Below are 20,832 nucleotides of genomic sequence, written 5' to 3'. Positions count from 1 at the left end.
AGTTACTTCATCACTAGACCTCTTCTTGGTGGAATGTCTATTGCCATTCTCTGGCACTTTAGGTTGTGCTACACATAAAATGCCTTTATGCGTCTTTTTTTCCTTTATCTTACTGAATTTTTTCAATGTTTTTGTTATACAAGCAGTACATGTTCATTGTAAAAAAAAAAAAAACTTGAAATATGCAAATGAGCAAAAAGGAGAAGGGAGGCACTGAGGCATAATCACTGTGGACTTCAGGGTTCTCCTCCGGTGGTGTTCCTTTGTGGAAAAGGGGTTTTGTTGTAGCAAGAGTCAGTCTGCATTTCCTGGACTACATTCAGTTCCATGACTCCTGATTCTAAGTAGCAGGTTTCATTAAAAAAAAAAAAAAAAAAAAGGCACATATTTCAGCCAAAACAACGGCCACAGAATCATTCTGAACGAGTTCCAAAACCTCCAGTGGAGGAAAATTCCTTTACCATATGTTGCACCTTTCATAGGGAATGGCAGGCTAAGAAAATCAACAAATTGGGAGGAAAAGGGAAAAAATGCTATACAGTGATTTCTCAGCTATGTAAAAATATTTATGATAATAAAGACCTTCATAAAATACACCCCAGAATTAGAAAGTTTATTTCTGGAATACGGACTCCAAGGTGACTTTTACTTTCTTTGCTGTTGTAAAAGCATAAGTTAAAGTATTTTTAAAAATACCCTCCCAGGCTTGCCTGGTGGCCAGTGGTAAAGAATCTGCCTGTCAATGCAGGAGACACAGGTTCCATCCCTGGTCCAGGAAGATCCCACATGCCGCAGAGCAACTGAGTCCCTGTGCCACAACTATTGAGCCTGTGCTCTAGAGCCCGGGAACCACAACTACAGAGCCCCTGTGCTCTAGAGCCTGTGCTCCGCAACAAGAGAAGCCACGGAAGTGAGAAGCCCGCACACTTCAAAGAAGAGGAGCCCTGGCTCACTGCAAGTAGAGAAAAATCTACACAGCAAAGAAGACCCAGCAAAGCCAAAAATAAATAAATACATAAATATTTTTTTTAAAAAAGTATCCTCCTTGCACACACAAGCCACTTTCAGTGAGGATTAAAGCAGAGTGGAGATGCTAAGTCTGGCACCTAGGAGGGGCAATTTCTTGGGGTGGGGGGCCCCGTGCGTCTCTCTCACCTGAGAAGTGGCAGGCTTGCTCCAGGTGGCATCGGGTCCTTTTCCTTCAGATGCAATGAGTCATGTTTATGAGTGATGCAGGATGAAGCAGAGACCTAGCTGGTTGCACTGACCTGCAGAGCAGCCCTGGGAGAGAAGTGCCTTTATTACCCCTTTTCACAAATGCTCCCTGAACATGTGAGCTCATTTCTACCCTAGAGCTTTGCACTGGCTGTTCCCTCAGCCTGGGATACTCATCCTTCAGATCTGAGCTCAGAGAGGGTCTGTGAGGAACCCAAGAGCACACAGCACAGGGCTTGAGCCAATGTCTGCCTGACTGCCAATCTCACAAGCCTAAACTGAGCTCCCAACATGTTTTCAGATGGTTACCATTGGGAAGAAAAAAATCCCTGCTCTAAGTTTGACACAGAAGGCTAGGTGCTATCTGATGCCATGGGGAGACACCTAGTGTCTAACTCCAGATCTCCTTTTTATTTCTTTTTCTTTTTTTTATTTCTAGGCAGCGCCCTGCAACATGCATGATCTTAGTTCCTGGACCAGGGATCGAACCCTCACTCCCTGCAATGAGTGTGCAGTCTTAACCACTGGACCACCAGGGAAGTTTCAGATCTCCTTTTTAAAAGAATGGTTTGTCTGGAAGGCTGAGGACAATTCTGACTCTTATCTTTCAGTGGCTGGAAGGCTGTTCTGGGGGTACAAGTTCCGTGTGCACACTCAGAAGCCACAGCCCCCCAGCTTACTGCCTGCCTCCTTTGCACTCTCAAAGCAAGAGCCAGCCAGTCCTCTAGGCTCTGCAGCCACACTGCACAGGCTGCTGGCCCGGAGGGAGTGCGCCAGGCACCGTCCCCCAGCGACAGCCATCCACCACCCAATGCTCACTGAGTGCCAACCAGGTGCCATGCTGGGTCTACAGCTGAGCCTGAAGCATAGCATTCTTCTGTCCCAGGAGACGGGACTAGAGAACATGTGCTCAGGGGAGGAAATGCCTTCATCTGCTGCATGCTCTTATGTCACCTCTCCATGGGTCCTCCCTAACCCCTGTCACTCTCAAACCCCTGTTTCTTTTTCTTCCTGGTGTGTACCACTCCCTGGGGTTATACTCTCCTCCTCTTTTCTTCAAGAGAGGTGGACATGTGAATCGTCTTGCTCCTCTTGATTCCCTGGCACCCCGAATACCACCTGGCAGAGATCAATGCTCTGTAAAGCCTGTTGATCGAATGTTTACCTGCTATCTCAACTGGATGCATGTGTATGTGAGCATCAGGAGGCCAGGTAGGGCCAGGCTGCACTCAGGCTCTGCGGGCATCACTAACCTCCCCCTTCACATCACCCACGTTCTGTTTGTGGACCTGTTCCTGGATCCCTGCTTTGTCTCGGCCTGGGAGACACACCTAACTACAGCCAATCTCTTATGGAGTCAACAATGTATAGTCACCGTTTTAAAGCTTCTTGTGTGAGTGCTCACTACCCATCTTGGGTGGATGATACCCAAGACCCCCACATTAGCATTTAAACACAGAAAGCTCTTCTTTTTTCCCTTTTACTCCCGCCAAATCCTGCCACCTTGGGGCTGCTGTTGCCCACAATTTAGAACTGCCACTTCAGAAGGAAGTATAGCCTTAACTGGCCTGATGCAGCTCTAACTCTTTGGTGTCAGAGGGAAGGTGGCCAGAGATTGCATTTCACCCTCAGCATTCCATAGACTATGAAGATTTCATTTTACCTCCAAGACAAGCCAGGCACAGCCTGAGGGTCAGAGACTTGCCCGTGAGGCCAGATTTCAAAGGAGAAAGGCAGGGTTGATGACTGAGAGTGGAGGAGACCTGTGGCCACTCAGAGAAGGAGAAGGACCTTGCAATCTCACCCTTTAGGATGTCAGCTTGGTTTCCTAAAAGATGTGGAGCTGAGCAGTGACATACCCTTCAGGAGCTTCTGTCCCATTCATTCTCCCTGTATCTCTTGACTCTAGAAGCATCTGAGGCTAGACTCTCGTCCTGAGAGGTAAGAAACCAGGTCTCTAGTTGTGCTCCCAGTCTTCTTCTGGGGCCTAGATTCCTTAGAATCCAGCGAATTGGGGATGGTAAACAGCTACAATAGTGATAGCCAAAATCACATGGCTGACTGTGGACAAGTCTCTGTAGTTAGACCCTAAGTGTGCCTTCTCAGGAGCAGCCCGTTTCCCAGATGTGCAAGTGAGGATGGGCCATGGAGATCATCTGTGACTGTAGACGAGGAAGCTCAAGTCCACTAACATGGCCTAAGTCTTACCCCATCCCCGTGGGCCTCAGTTTCTTTATCTGAACAAAATTAGCCCTTCAGGCTCTGATACTCTCCCACTAGAAGCCTGTCCCAGACAACTCATCCTCTGAAGAATAAGTCCTTTTGTTGTTCATTTGCTCAGTTGTGTCTGACTCTTTGTGACCCCATGGACAGTAGCACTCCAGGCTTCCCTGTCCTCTGGGAGGGACATCTCCCAGAGATGGAGACATCTCCCAGAGTTTGCTCAAACTCATGTCCACTGAGTCAGTGATGCCATCCAACCATCTCATCCTCTGTCATCTCCTCTTCCTGCCTTCAATCTTTCCCAGCATCATGGTCTTTTCCAGTGAGTCAGCTCTTCGCATCAGGTGGCCAAAGTATAGGAGCTTCAGCTTCAGCTTCAGCATCAGTCCTTCCAAGGAATATTCAGGGTTGATTGACTTTAGGATTGACTGGTTTGACCTCCTTGCAGTCCAAAGAATAAGCCTCGAGTTGCAGTGGTTGTAGTTCCGCGGGATGCCAGGAGAGGGCAGCAGGCAGTAAATGACGGTGCTGCCGGAATTCAGGTGAAGAAGAACCGTGACACAGACAAAGATTTCCAGAGGAAAAAGGGGTAGGGCTGTGGCCACCACAGCTCTGACTGCTTCATGCCACTATGTGAGCTGGCGCGCCTCCCAAACTGCTGTATTCTGACACCAGATGGTGCCCTATCCCTATGGGGTCCGAGGTCCTTGCCGTCTGTATGGTCACCTGGATTCCAGGGCTCTTCTTGCCTGTGTCAGTCTCGGAAGGCAGTGGGCCCCCTAGCTTCAAGGAGGGCGCCTCGGGGCTTGTCCTCAGCCGCCGACTCTGTGTCTCGTTTCTGGAAGCTGGAAGGGACTTCACAGATAAACCCTCAGAGCTCTGTGCTCCTCCCACACCTTGTGCTCTGAGGTTTCGACAAACAGACCCTGGGGTCAGTGTTATAAATATTAAAATCTTTGCCCGTATCCCTTGCCTGCACTTCCTAACAGGGCCAGGGTCCCGCTTATCTACAATCCGCTGCACATGCTGCCCTTTCTGCTCCGGGCTCCCTGCCTTCTGTTCCCTGTAACACACTGGGTCTTGGCTCTCTCCTCCACTGGACTGTGAGTGTCCTAAGAGCAGGGAGGCTGTCCTGCCCATCTTTTCAGCATCAGTGCCTCTGCCTGTGCCTGGCATGTGGTTTGAGGATGAATGGGTGAGCGGGCAGGCACTGCCTTGAGAACATGTGGTCCACAGAATCCCACTACATCCCTGTCACTTTCCAAGGCTGAGAGGCCCCTTCTCAGACTCAGCACAGCTCCTGGAATTCTCCTGTATACCTGGGCCCAGTGGCATATCCTGCTTTTTCAGTCTTTGCTACCAGCCATCACTCTGTCCCTTGGGGATTTGTGGAGTCTCCTTCTGTATCAATGATCAGTTCAGCCTCCTCTCATCACTTCTATAGGCAAGTTGGCATGAGAAGTAAGACAACAGGCTTAGGCAGGCATGGTTACTGGACCATTCATCTTTTATCTTGTTTCTTAGGCTTACCGTAAAAATGTGCCTCAAACTGGGTGGCTTAAAACAACAGAAATTCAAAGTTCTGGAAGCTAGAATTCCAAATTCAAAGTATCAGTAGGGTTAATCCCTTCTGAAGGCTCTGAGAGTGAGTCTGTGCCTCCCTCCCAGCTTCTGGCGGTTGCTGGCAATCCTTGGCTTGTGGACGCATCACTTCAGTCTCTGCCTCTATCTTCACTTAGACTTCTCCCCTCCAAGTCTGTGTATCTAAATCTCTCTCTCTCTGTTCTCTTATAATAACACTAGACTTTGGCCTACTTTTGTGGGCTGTGGGTCCAATGACCATTTAATATTCAGACCCCTCTGTGGTACAGTTTGGCCAGCTCCGTATATCTGGTGACATTGGCAGGGGCGGGCAGGGGGCGGGGGGTGCCCACTGATGCTGTCTGAGGGACTAGAGGAGCTATCTCGGGCTCAGCCACCTGCTGCCTCTGGTCAGGGAAGGGTTTCTCCAGCCTGCAGGGACAAAGATTGCTTTCTGGCTCATATGTCTGGTTGTTCCATTTTTAGTAACACTAAAATCAGTGGATTCAGGTGTTAGCAACACAATCTGTATCTTAGAAAGTTCCTTGCCAACGTTTCACCCAATGGTTTCAGCATCTGTTAATGATTGGTACCTAAGTACATCACTTTAACTAAGCGCATCCTTCCACCTGCATCCATTAGCTGGAATTCTCTAAAAAGAACTTTCATCAGCACTATTTAGTTACCCTGAGGAACAGTCCATGCAGGTGAGACAGGACAAATGCTTTGATTCTTCCCCTTTCTTTGTTGGGATCCAACATTTGAATGTTAGCAACATTCAAAGACTGACCAGTGAAGTTTTTTTCTTTTATGTATCATTATAAATTGATGGATTTTAATCCAGTCCACTGTAACTTCAGCCTATTGCATTGATTTCTTATTTAAGAGTGTTCCATTTTTAGCCAGTGGGAGACCTTCGAGTTGACCCCTGGATGCCTTTGATGTAATTCCATTGGTACCTGATGGCTTCTTCCTTTTCCAGCATAACCACATGCCCCAGGACATCTGGGACAGTTTCTGCCTCAGGTGTGGAATCAACCATTTCTCAAGGAGCCCGGAATCCTTAAAGTGAGAAATAGTATCTGGAAACAACAGTTCAGGCATGAAGGCCCATGGACAAGAGGAGCCTGGTGGGATACAGCCCATGGGGTCGCAAAGAGTCAGACAGGACTAAGCACACACATCAACCTTAACAGGAAACAAAGCTAGGGAAACACATGCCTTTTCTTCAAAAGAAACAAAAGAAATAATGAGCTCCTGATATTTTCTATTTAAATTTAAGATCACAATGCTTCTCCATTATTTCTTTGGGTGCATCTCTTTCCTGTTCCCCACACTCTGCTTTTTAGGTCTCCCTGATTTGGGTTGAACCAACTTAACACCCCATCTCAAGTGGGTTCAGATCGATCCCTTACTTCCCTCATCTTATGTTCCCATCCAGGCACCTTCTAGCTCTGAAATGTAACGACAAGTCTGATATTTCCCCCACTAAAGCTAACATGCAGAAATATGATGGACTTGAGGGGATGTGGTGAAAATCTCCCTACCCAGGACCAGCTTAAGGTCATCGAGCCACTGGACTCCATAATGCCAACCATTCCCTGCAAATACTCCCAGCCTGCCCAGGAAATCACTCCTGGCAGAAACACTTCCCCAGGGACATGAAAAGCAAAAGTAATTAAATGAGAAGGGTAGTTAAGGAATCACCAGAGATCCCATTTCTGATAGTCCCCTGAGACAAAGCTGAGTGTTTTTCCATTCTTTTTTTAAAATCTGATCCAGGTTAAATTATGTTCCATGGCAACTTGCATCAATGGCGTTGTCATGGTTACAGGTGAACCTGAAAGTGAGCTGTGACAGTGAGCCCGGGCTCTGGGCACTTGGAGCCCCGTGTCTTAAAGAGACATCCATTTGCCTTCTGGTCCAGGCTAGAAAAGTAATGAGAACGTGTGCCATTTCTCGGCAAGGCCTAGCCTGCAGACTGATGTGGGCCAGGGAAAGGTGGAACCACAGGTTCTGCAAATAAACATTCTCCTCCAGCAGCCTGAGTGGGGTCCCAGGACACCTCACACCAATTCCCCACACCTTCATCTGCTCACGCACCGGGAACAGGAGAATCATTGCGTGAGCAGCTCTCTGATGGAGAAGTCATGAGCCACTCCCGGGAATTTCCCTTAGATGAAAGGTAAGGAGCATCTCTCCCTTCATCTTTGGCAGTGCTATCTAACAGAAAGATAACACGAGCCACTAGTGTGGTCCACACACATCAGTTCACATTTTCTCGGAGTCACGTTTTTAAAATGTTACAAGAAACAGGTAAACTTAATTTCAATAATTTAAACTTAACCCACTGTATCCAAAAATACCATTTCAACATGTAACTAATATAGAAATTAATGCGATATTTTATACTGTTTTTTCATACTAAACCCTTGAATTCTGGTGTGTATTTCTCAATTCAGATGCTAAATTCTGATTGAAAATACTTGATCTACACTGAGATTTCATAAAATTTACAGTTGAAATGGTCAAGTCACATACTTGTTAACCCAAGCATACTTAAATTTTTCAATAAAAAATTGAGTATGTTTTACTACAGTGAGGTACCACCTCACATCAGTCATTAAAAAATCTGCAAAACAAATGCTAGAGAAGGCACGGAGAAAAGGGAGCCCTCCTATACTGTTCCTGGGGATGTAAACTGGTAACATCACTATGGAGAACAGTGCGGAGGTCCCTCAAAAAACTAAGAATAGAAATGCCATATGATCCAGCAATCCCACTCCTGGGCATATACCTAGACAAAACTATAATTCAAAGACACATACAACTCAGTGTTCATAGCAGCACTGTTCACAATAGCCAAGAAATGGAAGCGATGTAAACGTCCAGGTGAATGGATAAAGATGACGTGGTACGTATATACAACAGATTACTACTCAGTCATAAAAAAAGAAGGAAATATGCCATTTGCAGCAACCATGGATGGACCTAGAGATTATCAGACTAAGTGAAGTCAGTCAGAAAGACAGAGACAAATGCCACGTGATGTCACTTACACGTGGAACCTAAAATATGACACAAACGACCTTACCTACGAAACAGTTAACAGGCTCACAAACACAGACAACAGACTTGTGGCTGCTGAGGGGGAAGGGGGTAGGGGGAGGATGGATTGAGAATCTGGGATTTTCAGATGCAAACTGGTATATCAGGTTGGCCCAAAGTTCATTTGAGACTTTCCATAAGATGATACGGAAAACCCTGCAAACCAACATTTTGGCCAACACAGTATCTTGACTGGACAAGCAACAAGGTCCTGCTGAGGAGAACAGGCGACTATATTCAGAATCCTGTGATAAACCATGATGGAAAAGAATATGAAAAAGAATGTACCTACATGTACAAGTGAAGCGCTTTGCTGTACAGCAGAAACTAACACAGCATAGTAAACCAACTACACTCCAATACAATAATTTTTTAAAAGACAAATTATATTTTAAATCTTAAGCTTTTTTTTTTTCTTCAGTTCTACCAGTTTATTGCTACCAACCCATTTCCCTCCACCCTCCTCATGCATGCGTGCTCAGTCATGTAACACTGTGGACAGCAGCCTTCCAGGCTCCTCGGTCCATGGACTTTTCCAGGCAAGAATACTGGAGTGAGTCGCTCTTTCCTTCTCCATAAATCTTAAGTTTAAATGAACTAAAATGAAAGAAAATCTGAAGTCTTGCCACCTTGAAAGTGCTCAGCAGCCACACGTGGCTGGCGCTACCACATGGGACAGCAGGGATTCAAGATGGTGACTCAGCGTGGTCCTGAGGCCAGCAGCATCAGTGTCTCCAGGGAGGTTATTAGAAATGTGTCTGGGATCTGCCGCAGAGGCAGTGATGCAGAACCTGCACTCTCGCACAACCCCCAGATCAGTCTCAAAGCACATTAGTTTGGGAAGCTCTGTTAAAGGGATAAATTCAAAACTCTTGATTTGGTTTTCAAGACCCCTGCCTCCCTTTCTACTCTTATCTCCTCATCCCTCAAGCTCTACCCCCCAGCAAGCCCTACCCCACCAAGCCTTACCACCCATCAAGTCTTCAGAGGAAACAGTAGACACTGGTCCAACACCTTGATTACAGTCTTGTAAGACACCCTGAGTCAGAAGCAGCCAGCTAAGCTGTATCCAGATTCCTGACCCAATGAAACAGTGAGACAATGAATGGTTGTTGTTTGGAGCTGTTAAATTCAGGGTACCTTGATATGCAGATAATGAATACAGCAGGCAATATGAGGGCCCCTGTCTACTTCTCCAGCCCCATTACCCCCAACTTTTATCCTGTGCTCCAGCCTTAACAAGCTTTCCCATTTCCTAACAACCTCTTTGCTCTGACTCATTGGCAGGTTTCTACATTCTCTGTTCCTTCTGCCCGATACACCACCACCCCACCCCCAGCTGCCTTCATCAGTCCAATTCCTACTCATTCGTCAACACTCAGCTTAAATATCACTTCCTAAAAGAGTCGGCTGAGCCCGTCCCTGAGCTCCAGGGCTGGGTGAGGGCCATCGTGGTGCCCACCACACCCTGTGTTGTATTTGCTTATTCAAGTGTCTGTAAATAGACCCCAGTAGACAGTGACCTCCACCACAGCAGGGACCATGTCTGTCCAGCTCACCACTGCACCGAACGCTCTGAAGCAGGGACAGGGCCTGGCAAATAGAAAACAGTCAATAAATATTGGTTGAGTATTATTGAAAACTAGGAAAAAGAGACTAAGAAACTAAGAAGGACTGGATGACAGAGGGCGGGCTGGAGTCACTGGCCCCCAGGACAGTAATGAAAGTACAAGCAAGGAGACACAAGTTCAAAATGTCTCTGGGGTGGGGCTTAGGAGATAGGAGTTCACGGGTGTAGTTGTTAGAAAGGCAGTTGAAACTGTCCTCTGCGGTTCAGAGAGAAAAGGGAGTCTCTTTCCATGGGTCCCCAGAAGTGAGAGAGGATATAGCCTAGGCCTGGTGTGGAAGCAAGAAGCACTAGGAAGAAAAGGGGGAGATGCAAGGTCTGGGTGCTTAGTGTGATCAGATTGAGGGGAAGAAGGTTGTGGAGCTGAAGCTGTGCGCTGCTGTCCTTTGTTCTGAATACCTGCTTCCTGGGGTCCCATTCCTTTTCCTAACCCTGCAACACTGGAACCTCCTCCTGAATCTCTCCAGAGATTCTGAGCCACATGGAATGAAGACAGGGAGAGTGAAAGATATCTGGGGAGATCAAAAACTAGAGAAAACGAGAGAGATCCGTACAGATGCTGCTGAAGACGCAGATCCACTGAGATTGCTGGTGGGTGGGCGGGGGGATGGACTTCTATTTTCACAGAACTTTCAAATAATTAAGAAACACAGACTGCAAGCAGTCACTACTGAAAGTTGAAATGCTGAAGGAGAGCAAGATATTTGTGTACCCTGATCCGTAAATGCTGTGTGCACATCGATAAGCACAAACAATCCTGTACAGGCAGCAAAGCACCAGCTGGCGGGAGACGGGTGACTCATCGTTCTTGACGCTGAGCCATAGCAAAAGACGTCCAGATTTTCTTCAGCGCAGATTTTCTACCTTGATTGGATCTCGTGTGATTTTTATGTTGCTGCAGATCAAATCACATGGTAACTTAGCAGTCATAATTTGCATAATCGATTTCATATCGATTTTACCCCACCTTCCTGCAATCAGAGTTGTTTTTGTCTTCTAGGAAGTTGCCCCACTCTGCACAGCTCCTTCCCTCTCCCAGTCTTGCACAAAGTCCCAAACACTTAAGTCAGAGGAAAATCAATCTGCCTGGAAGGAAGTGAGAGATAGGGAGTCAGGAGGAAATTGATGAAAACACAGGAGGACAATAAGCCACCTTGTAACTGCTGCACTATTTTCTTGGTTATTAAAAAAAAAAATCATCATCTCCTTTAACAGGCCTGTGCTGCTCTGCAGAGAGCAGGCTAAAGGAAAGAAGGCATAGGAAAGGCCATGGACCTCAGGAAAAAGCCTCTGGACAAGCCATTTCTTTGTTCATCAACCATCTGTCACTGGTGATACCAGCTGAAAGAAACCCCAGAGAAACCAGAGTGGAAACCCGGCAGGGGCCCATCCATCTCTGTTTCATTTACCCAGATAACGAGCGTCTCATCCCTGGCAGCACACTGGAAACATCTGGAAACCTTGGGAGAGGGAAATGGTATCAGTGATCCCAGCCCAGAGCGGTCAAATCAGAATGTTTGAGGATAGGATCCAGGTACAGGTATTTTAAAATGTTGGACCAGTGGTTCTCAAACTTAAATGTGCATCAGAATCACCCAACAGATTTGTTTAAAAAAAAAAAAAAAAGATGAATGTTTAGCAGAGCCTCTGATTCAGTAGCTCTGGAATGGGGCCCAAGTTCCCAGCACTGCTAATGCTGCTGCTTGAGGACAACTCATTGAGAACCACACTCAGAAAGACACTTCCACTGTCCGGGACCTTTCCCCTCTGGCCTCGCCTTGCCCCTCACCTCCCCCTCTGTTTTTGTGGTTACACGCTCCTGATTCCTGGCTTCTCCCTGCATCTGATTGTAATATGACTTCCCCAGTTTAATCCATCCTGGACATGGTTTTATACTCACTCTTCTTTCTCTTCCGTTATCCCTGACCTCACTGGACCCCAGCCCAACTCAGGGATACTATTCTGTTATCAGCCCACATGACTGGAGTTGCTACTGTGGTTGCACAGATCCCACAATGGGAAGGAGGTTTCAGATGGGAATGGCCTTTAATTGGCTGGTCACATCCTATCTTGTCACGGTGTTATGACATTCCCATACCTTTCTGGTTACACTATTCTCGGGAGACAAAAGCACTTAGAAAACATGCAATCCATTTCTGGGGTCTTAATATGTCATTTACCAAAGCTTTATGACCCAAGTCCAGTTCTGTCTATCATGGACCTCAGTTTTATGACCCATAAAATAAAGGGACTGAACTAAAAGCATTGCTAAAGTCTCTTTAACATCCTTAATACAATTTCCCTATGATCTGAAAGAATGAGCAATTAGCTCACATTAATGGTATAATTAGACTAACCCTGATGGAATAAAATATATTAATCTTTAACAAAGTAAAAACATGCACCCATGGCAACAAAGAAAACCATGGGCTTATTAAAAATAGAAAATTACCATTTAAAAGTGTCAGCGTTCATCTCGAAGGCACTTAAAGGAAAGTGGCTTTGGCCAAGGCAGATGAATCAGCAATCTCACTTCAACCTACTTGTGATTCTCTCGAGAACTGCTGTCATTTCCCGAAAACACTTCTTATTACCAGGACAGTCGTGACCTTTAGCAAGTGACAAAAAACCAAGTTCCAAAACAAGGTGCACAGTATGACCTCACTCTGCATGCTGATGTACCCACACAGGGAAAACAGTCTGGAAGATGATACGGCAAAAGACTAACTGTGGTGCTCTTCAGATGGTGAAACTAAGGGTAATTTTAAATTGTTTTAGCTTATACTGGCTTTTACTTTTGCCCACAATGAAGACATCATTACTGCTTCAATAAAGGAAATTCAAAAGGTTTTCCAAAAAGCCTTTTATATCCAAACTGGTACTTCCTGAGTAGTATAAGCTTTGTGGAAAGAAGACTGTGCCCCAGGGGTCGTCATCAAGAGAACTCCAAGTGTCCTCAACAGAAGCAAGTTGCATTCCCAGGGGGCATTTGTCCAAGTCATTATTGCCTGCCCACTCCCCCATCCTCAGTGTCTGTCTTCAATGATTCCCCCCACACCCCCCCCCCAGAAAAACAATGGATGATTTCTGCATGTTTTCAAGCTTCAGCACATGTAGAAACTTTGATTAGATGAGAGAGCTTTTCCAGTCTTTAATTATTATGGAATCCATAAATCTTTTTAAAACACTTCTTTCCATAACTAAAGCAAGATGCACTATAAGGTAAATGTAAGACCTTGGAGAATATTAAAAAAAAAGTGGTATAACTTTTTGCAATGGTATATCTTTTTCCCTCTTTTTACTTTCTTCTGAGCAGCATATAATGAAACTTTATTTTCCTTAATCCAGTCTGATCATCTTTGTCTTTTAAAGGGGAATATAGTACATTCATATATACATATATGTCGACGGAAAAAAGATGCACCATGCGAGAGGTGGGATTAAGCTTTATGGGGGCAGCCTGAGGACTGCAGCCTGGGAGACAGCGCCTCAGACAGCTTTGAGAAACTGCTCCAAAGAGGTAGTAGGGGAAGGCCAATATATATGATTTCGGTGAAGGGGGAATTCAGTGCAATCAAGCACGTATTTTACAAAAGGTTTTCTGCTAGTCATGAGAAGCTGTCATCCTGAAGGGATTTAGTGCTTTTCTAGACATGAGGAGATGCAAGGATTGGGATCATGAAATCAGTTCCTGAAAAAATACCTAACTATCTAAGGACCTGTTCCACTGGTTTCCCTGGAGCACAAAGTGCCTCACTCTCCACCCTGAACTCCCCTCAGGGTGTGCTGAAGGTCAACAGCTGCAGAAACTGCAGAGGCAGAGGCAAATGCCCCTGGCAAGCGCCAATTTGTAGTTAACGTTTATATATCCTGCCCAGGGATCAAAGCCAGGTCTCCTGCATTGCAGGCAGATTCTTTACCATCAGAGGCACCAGGGAAGGCCATATCGGAGAAGGCAATGGCACCCCACTCCAGTACTCTTGTCTGGAAAATCCCATGGACAGAGGAGCCTGGTGGGCTGCAGTCCATGGGGTCGCTAAGAGTCCTACATGACTGAGCGACTTCACTTTCACTTTTCACTTTCCTGCATTGGAGAAGGAAATGGCAACTCACTGCAGTGTTCTTGCCTGGAGAATCCCAGGGACGGGGTAGCCTGGTGGGCTGCCGTCTATGGGGTCGCACAGAGTCGACACGACCGAAGAGACTTAGCAGCATATATATATATATATATATATGTAATTTTAAATTAACATTTAACTCAAATTTTTTTATTTCATTTAAAAATTTTTTATTTTTAAATGTTTAAAGATATCTTTTTTACTTCCATTAATTATTTTGAGAAGTCAACTATCATTCTTAATATTACTTCATTAAAGGGAATGTGTTTTTTTCCCCTTTGTCAGCTTTCAAGATCTTCTCATTATTTCTGCTTTACAGCAGTTTTACTATGATTTACCTATGCACGGTTTTATTTCAGGTTGCCTTACTTGGGCTTCATAGAGCTTCTTGATGCTTTTTATCTGAGTTGATACCTTTAATCAGTTTTGGAAAATACTTGGATGCTTTCTCTCCAAATATTGCTTCTGTGCTATTATGTCTTTTCTTCCAAATTTCCAATTTTATATATATATATATTGAACCTTTTGCTAAATCCCATATGTCTCTTAAATTCTTTCCGTATTTTTCTTCTATTTCCTTTCATCATATTTCTTCTGGGTCTTCTCTACTAACTTACTATTATTACTTCTCTCTTCAGATGTCTCTAATATGCTATTAAACTTACCCATTGAGCTCTTATTTTCCTTTATTATGTTTTTTTAGTACTAGAATCTCCACTGGACTCTTTTAAAAATACATTTAATTGATAAAATTCATTTTCTCATCTATTTTCTTAAACACAGTATTCACAGGAATTTTAAAGACCATGTTTGATAACAACATCTGAATCACCTCTGGATCTATTTTATCATTAATTTTATTGAAGAAGAGTTGATCTGCAATGTTATATTAATTTCTGCTGTACAACAAAGTGATTCAGTTATACATACGTATATATTCTTTTTTGTATAATTTTCCATTATGGTTTATCACAGGAGATTGAATACAGTTCCCTGTGCTATACAGTGGGACCTTGTTCTTGATCAATTCTCTATATAATAGTTTGCGTCTGCTAGTCCCAAACTCCCACTCCATTCCTGCCCAACCCCTCCACCACTGTGGCAACTACAAGTCTGTCCTCTGTGTCTGTCTGTAAGCCTGTTTTTGTTTCATAAATAAGTTCATTGTATGTTAGATTCTACTTGCAAGTGATATCATATAGTATTTATCTTTCTCTTTTTTAACTTGCTTCACTTAGCATGATAATCTCTGGGTCCATCCATGTTGCTACAAAGGGCATTATTTCATTCTTTTTCATGGCTGAGTAGTATTCCATTACACATGTACAACATCTTCGTTACCCATTCATCTGTTGATGGACATTTAGGTTTCCATGTCTTGGCTATCGTGAGTAGTGATGCTATGAACATAGGGGTCCATGTATCTTTTTGAATTATAGTTTTGTCTGGATATATGCCCAAGAATGGGACTGCTGGATAGTAGGCTTCAGTTACTCAGTCGTATCTGACTCTTTGCGACCTCATGGACTGCAGCACACCAGCTTTACCTGTCCTTCACCATCTCCCAGAGCTTGCCCAAACTCATGTCCATTGAGTCGGTGATGCCATCCAACAATCCTGTCCTCTGTCATCCCCTTCTGCTCCTGCCTTCAATCTTTCCCAGCATCAGGATCTTTTTTAATGAGTCAGCTCTTCACATCAGATGGCCAAAGTGCTGGAGCTTCAGCTTCAGCATCAGCCCTTCCAATGAATATTCAGGACTGATTTCCTTTAGGATGGACTGGTTGGATCTCCTTGCAGTCCAAGGAACTCTCAAGAGTCTTCTCCAACACCACACTTCAGAAGCATCAATTCTTCAGCACTCAGCCTTCTTTATGGTCCAGCTCTCACATTCATACATGAACACTGGAAAAACTATAGCTTTGACTAGATGGACCTTTGTCAGCAAAGTAATATCTCTGCTTTTTAATATAGTATAGGTTACACAGAAGAACAGTACAAAAAAAGATCTTCACAATCCAGTTAATCACAATGGTGTGATCACTCACCTAGAGCCAGACATCCTGGAATGTGAAGTCAAGTGGGCCTTAGGAAGCATCACTACAGACAAAGCTAGTGAAGGTGATGGAATTCTAACTGAGCTATTTCAAATCCTGAAAGATGATGCTGTGAAAGTGCTGCACTCAATATGTCAGCAAATTTGGAAAACTCAGCAGTGGCCACAAGACTGGAAAAGGTCAGTTTTCATCCCAATCCCAAAGAAAGGCAAGGCCAAAGAATGCTCAAACTACCGCACAATTGCACTCATCTCACATGCTAGTAAAGTAATGCTTAAAATTCTCCAAGCCAGGCTTCAGCAATATGTGAACTGTGAACTTCCTGATGTTCAAGCTGATTTTAGAAAAGGCAGAGGAACCAGAGATCAAATTGCCAACATCCACTGGATCATCGAAAAAGCAAGAGAGTTCCAGAAAAACATCTATTTCTGCTTTATTGACTATGCCAAAGCCTTTGACTGTGTGGATCACAATAAACTGTAGAAAATTCTGAAAGAGATGGGAATGCCAGACAAACTGACCTGCCTCTTGAAAAACCTGTATGCAGGTCAGGAAGCAACAGTTAGAAGTGGACATGGAATAACAGGCTGGTTCCAAATAGGAAAAGGAATATGTCAAGGCTGTATATTGTCACCCTGCTTATTTAACTTATATGCAGAGTACATCATGAGAAACGCTGGGCTGGAGGAAACACAAGCTGGAATCAAGATTGCCGGGAGAAATATCAATAACCTCAGATATGCAGATGACACCACCCTTATGGCAGAAAGTAAAGAGGAACTAAAGATCCTCTTGATGAAAGTGAAAGAGGAGAGTGAAAAAGTTGGCTTAAAGCTCAACATTCAGAAAACTAAGATCATGACATCTGGTCCCATCACTTCATGGCAAATAGATGGGGAAACAGTGGAAATAGTGAGAGAATTTATTTTTCTGGGCTCCAAAATCACTGCAGATGGTGATTGCAGCAATGAAATTAAAAGTTGCTTATTCCTTGGAAGGAAAGTTATGACCAACCTGACAGCATATTAAAAAGCAGAGACATTACTTTGTCAACAAAGGTCCGTCTAGTCAAGGCTATGGTTTTTCCAGTGGTCATGTACGGATGTGAAAGTTGGACTATGAAGAAAGCTGAGCGCCGAAGAGTTGATGCTTTTGAACTGTGGTGTTGGGGAAGACTCTTGAGAGTCCCTTGGACTGCAAGGAGATCCAACCAGTCCATCCTAAAGGAGATCAGTCCTGGGTGTTCATTGGAAGGTCTGATGTTGAAGCTGAAACTCCAATACTTTGGCCACCTGATGTGAAGAGCTGACTCATTGGAAAAGACTCTGATTCTGGGAAAGATTGAGGGCAGGAGGAGAAGGGAATGACAGAGAATGAGATTCGTGGATGGCATCACTGACTCAATGGACATGAGTTTGGGTGGGCTCTGGGAGTTGGTGTTGGACAGGGAGGCCTGGTGTGCTGCAGCTCATGGGGTCGCAAAGAGTTGAACACCACTGAGCAACTGAACTGAACTGATAGGTTGGTCATAGCTTTTCTTCCTAGGAGCAAGAAACTTTTAATTTCATGGCTGCAGTCACCGTCTGCAGTGATTTTGGAGCCCAAGAAAATAAAGTCTGTCACCATTTCCATGGTTTCCCCATCTATTTGCCATGAAGTGAAGGGACCAGATGCCATGATCTTCGTTTTCTGAATGTTGAGTTTTAAGCCATCTTTTTCACTCTTCTCTTTCACCTTCATCAAGAGGTTCCTCTTCACTTTCTGCCATGAGGATGGTGTCATCTGCGTATCTGAGGTCATTGATATTTCTCCCGGCAATCTTGATTCCAGCTTGTGCTTCATCTAGGCTGGCATTTAGCATGATGTATTCTGCATATAAGTTGAATAAGCAGGGTGACAATATCCAGCCGTGATGTACTCCTTTCCCAATTTGGAACCAGTCTGTTGTTCCATGTCTGGTTCAAATTGTTGCTTCTTTACCTGCATACAGGTTTTGCAGGAGGCAGACAAGGTGCTGGATCATATGACAATCTATTTCTAGCTTTTTGAGGCATCTCCATGGCATTTTCCATAGTGGCTGCATAACAGTCCCCCACTCATATTCCCACCAACAGTGTAGGAAGGTTTAGGGAAGCCTATTTTTTAAAACTGCATTTCACTTAGTCACTAATGAAGTTATCGTTCCAATTATTTTACTATTCATTTCTATTTTACTTTCTGTGAGTGGTCTTTTTCTCTTGAGATATCTGTTCTTCCCTTGTTAATTTGTTAAGGATCTTTGAATCTAATTAGTGTAATCAATCTTCTGTTGTTAGTTCTGTTGTAAATATTTTCTTCCAGCCTGTCATTTGTCTCTTGACTTTGTTTATGGAATTTCTTGCCAAGTGGTGAATTTTAATTTCCATGTAGTCAAATCTGTTCCTCTTTCCCTTTAAATCTTCTGAGTTGTATGCCTTCTTAAAACGGCCATCACTATTTCAAGATTATTAAAATAATCTATGTTTTCTTCTAGTATTTATACAGCATTTCATTTACATTTACTCTAAATCCATATAAAGTTTATATTTAAGAATGGGGTGAGGTGAGGGATCTAACTTAAGTTTCATTCTCCCCCCTCAAGTTTTATTCTCCCCTATTCTTTCTCACCTGATCTGAAAGCATACTCTTACTATATATTAATTTCCACATGTACAGAGGTTTATTTGCAAACTCTCTTCTCTTCCACTGATTTTATTTTGCTATTTGGTAGAGTAAAATACCTTCATCTTTTTATTCTACTTTAATTCCCTTCTTCGCTATTTTTGTGCGTTCCTTTAACATAATAGTGTCAATCTATAAAGCATGACTCCCGCCCCCCTGCAACAGTCCCCAAGAGTCCACTGGTGTTTTGACTGGGACTGTAATGAGTTTATAGACTACTTATGGTTTTGATTCATTTGCAGTATTATGTGCTCTCTTTCAGGGATATGGTTTATCAATACACTTGTTTTATAACTTCCAGTAACATTTGAAAGTTTTCCTCAACAAACAAGCTCATTTTAAAGATAATTTGTCTTCTTTTTGGTGATGGGCACTGATAGGGAGGGGAGACAGCAAGTCCACCCTGGATAGTGTTGCAAGGCATACACCATAGGTTCTAGAATTCTCATGTTCTAACCTAGAGACATAGGTGCTATAAACAGGGAATTAAGCAAAATGCTGGATGCTACAGATCTTTTAATTGTCTTAATTTTTTCTATTATTAAACTACAAGCTGTAGATTTCTTAGTTCTCACAGAACTCATTTTAAACCTACTTATATAAAAAAATAATTTTAGAATGTTTTGTACTGTTGCCAGACCCTCTTCTGTGATGGGTAATGCATTTGGTTGTTTGAGGTTTTGTTTTTCAAAATGTAGCACTTGACTTTTTGCCAAGTAAAAATAAATAAATATTCCAGTGCAAAAAAAAAATAAATAAAGATAATTTGTCATTTTTACTGCTACTGAGAATGAGTTCTTTTAACCGTTTTCTAGATAGATTTCTAGATGCATATATTGGAGTTTTTAAGTAGAAAATAACATCTTCAAATAATACCAATTTTATTCTTTTATTCCTCAAATGTGTATATGTTATATTATCTTCAATTATTTTTGTCATTTTACCATTTTGCTCAGGATCTCTAGAGAAGAGCTGAATAAGAGAAACAACAGCAAGCATCTCCATCTTTTTCCTAGCTTTAATGAGAGTATCTCTGGAGTTTCACCACTGACTATTGTCAGGGTTAAAGAAATGGTTTCTGAAATATGTCTTTCGTTAAGTTAGTTTCTTTTTTATTTTTAGCCTACTGAATTTTTCAAAAATCAGGAAAGGGGATTGAATTTTATTAAATGCCTTTTTAAGGTCTATAGAACATAGTTTTTCTCATCTATTTTCTAATGCTGAATCAGCTTTACATTTGAGAATAAATCTATGTGGCTGAAGTATATTAGGAAATGACAGGATTTAATTTGCTAATATTTTGTTTAGAATCTTTGCATATATATTTGTATATGATCTAAGGTTTCTTTTTTGTGTGAGTTTCATGGTTGTCTTGTTATTAAAGTTAAGCAGGCATCATGAAATAATTTTTTTTTCATCTTTTTGGGCTTCCCTGGTGGCTCAGTGGTAAACAGTCCACCTGCCAATGCAGGAGACATGAGTTCCACCCCTGATCCAGGAAGGTCTCACATGTTGAGGAGCAACTAAGCCCGTGCACCACAGCAATCACGCCTGTGCTCTAGAGCCTGGGAGCCGCAACTACTGAAGCCCGTGCGGCCTAGAGCCTGTGCTCCACAACAAGAGAAGTCCCCGCAACGAGAAGTCCTCGCACTCGACTAGAGAAAGTCCACACAGCAGTGAAGCTCCAACATAGCCAAAAATGAGTAATTAAATAAATTTTGTCCCCATCTTTTAATGTTCTGGAACAATCTACACAGGAATCATGTACTTCTCAAAGGTCTGAGAGCACTCTCCCATAAAACCATCTGGGACTTTGCCTTTCTCTAAATCTTTTATGACCTTTTTAAGGTGCTTCTAACCTACTGTGGTGGAGAAGGCAATGGCAACCCACTCCAGTACTCTTGACTAGAAAGTCCCATGGATGGAGGAGCCTGGTGGGCTGCAGTCCATGGGGTCGCTAAGAGTCAGACGTGACTGAGGGACTTCACTTTCACTTTTCACTTTCATGCACTGGAGAAGGAAATGGCAACCCACTCCAGTGTTCTTGCCTGGAAAATCCCAGGGACGGAGGAGCCTGGTGGGCTGCCGTCTATGGGGTCGCACAGAGTCAGACATGACTGAAGCGACTTAGCAGCAGCCTACTGTGGGAGAGGGGCAGTTGGGGGGCCCATAATCAACTTTCATGCCTGGCATGTTCAGCAGG

The 20,832-nt window shown here is 43.6% G+C and overlaps 1 long non-coding RNA gene across 1 annotated transcript; it reads left to right on the top strand.

Moving 5' to 3' along the window:
- Positions 1–6,855: 6,855 nt before the first annotated feature.
- On the top strand, positions 6,856–11,337 carry LOC147348110 (uncharacterized). Its single transcript, XR_015151008.1, has 3 exons — positions 6,856–7,204; positions 8,549–8,680; positions 10,970–11,337. It is a non-coding gene; the product is annotated as an uncharacterized LOC147348110 (long non-coding RNA).
- The last annotated feature ends 9,495 nt before the right edge of the window (positions 11,338–20,832 follow it).

The sequence above is a fragment of the Bos grunniens genome, chromosome 22, assembly GCF_055505025.1.
Source record: "Bos grunniens cultivar Pamir isolate PY7600 chromosome 22, Bosgru_T2T1.0, whole genome shotgun sequence".
Lineage (NCBI taxonomy): Eukaryota > Metazoa > Chordata > Mammalia > Artiodactyla > Bovidae > Bos > Bos grunniens.
The sequence above is the reverse complement of the archived record's forward strand: the minus strand, read 5'-3'. Positions and strand labels throughout refer to the sequence as shown.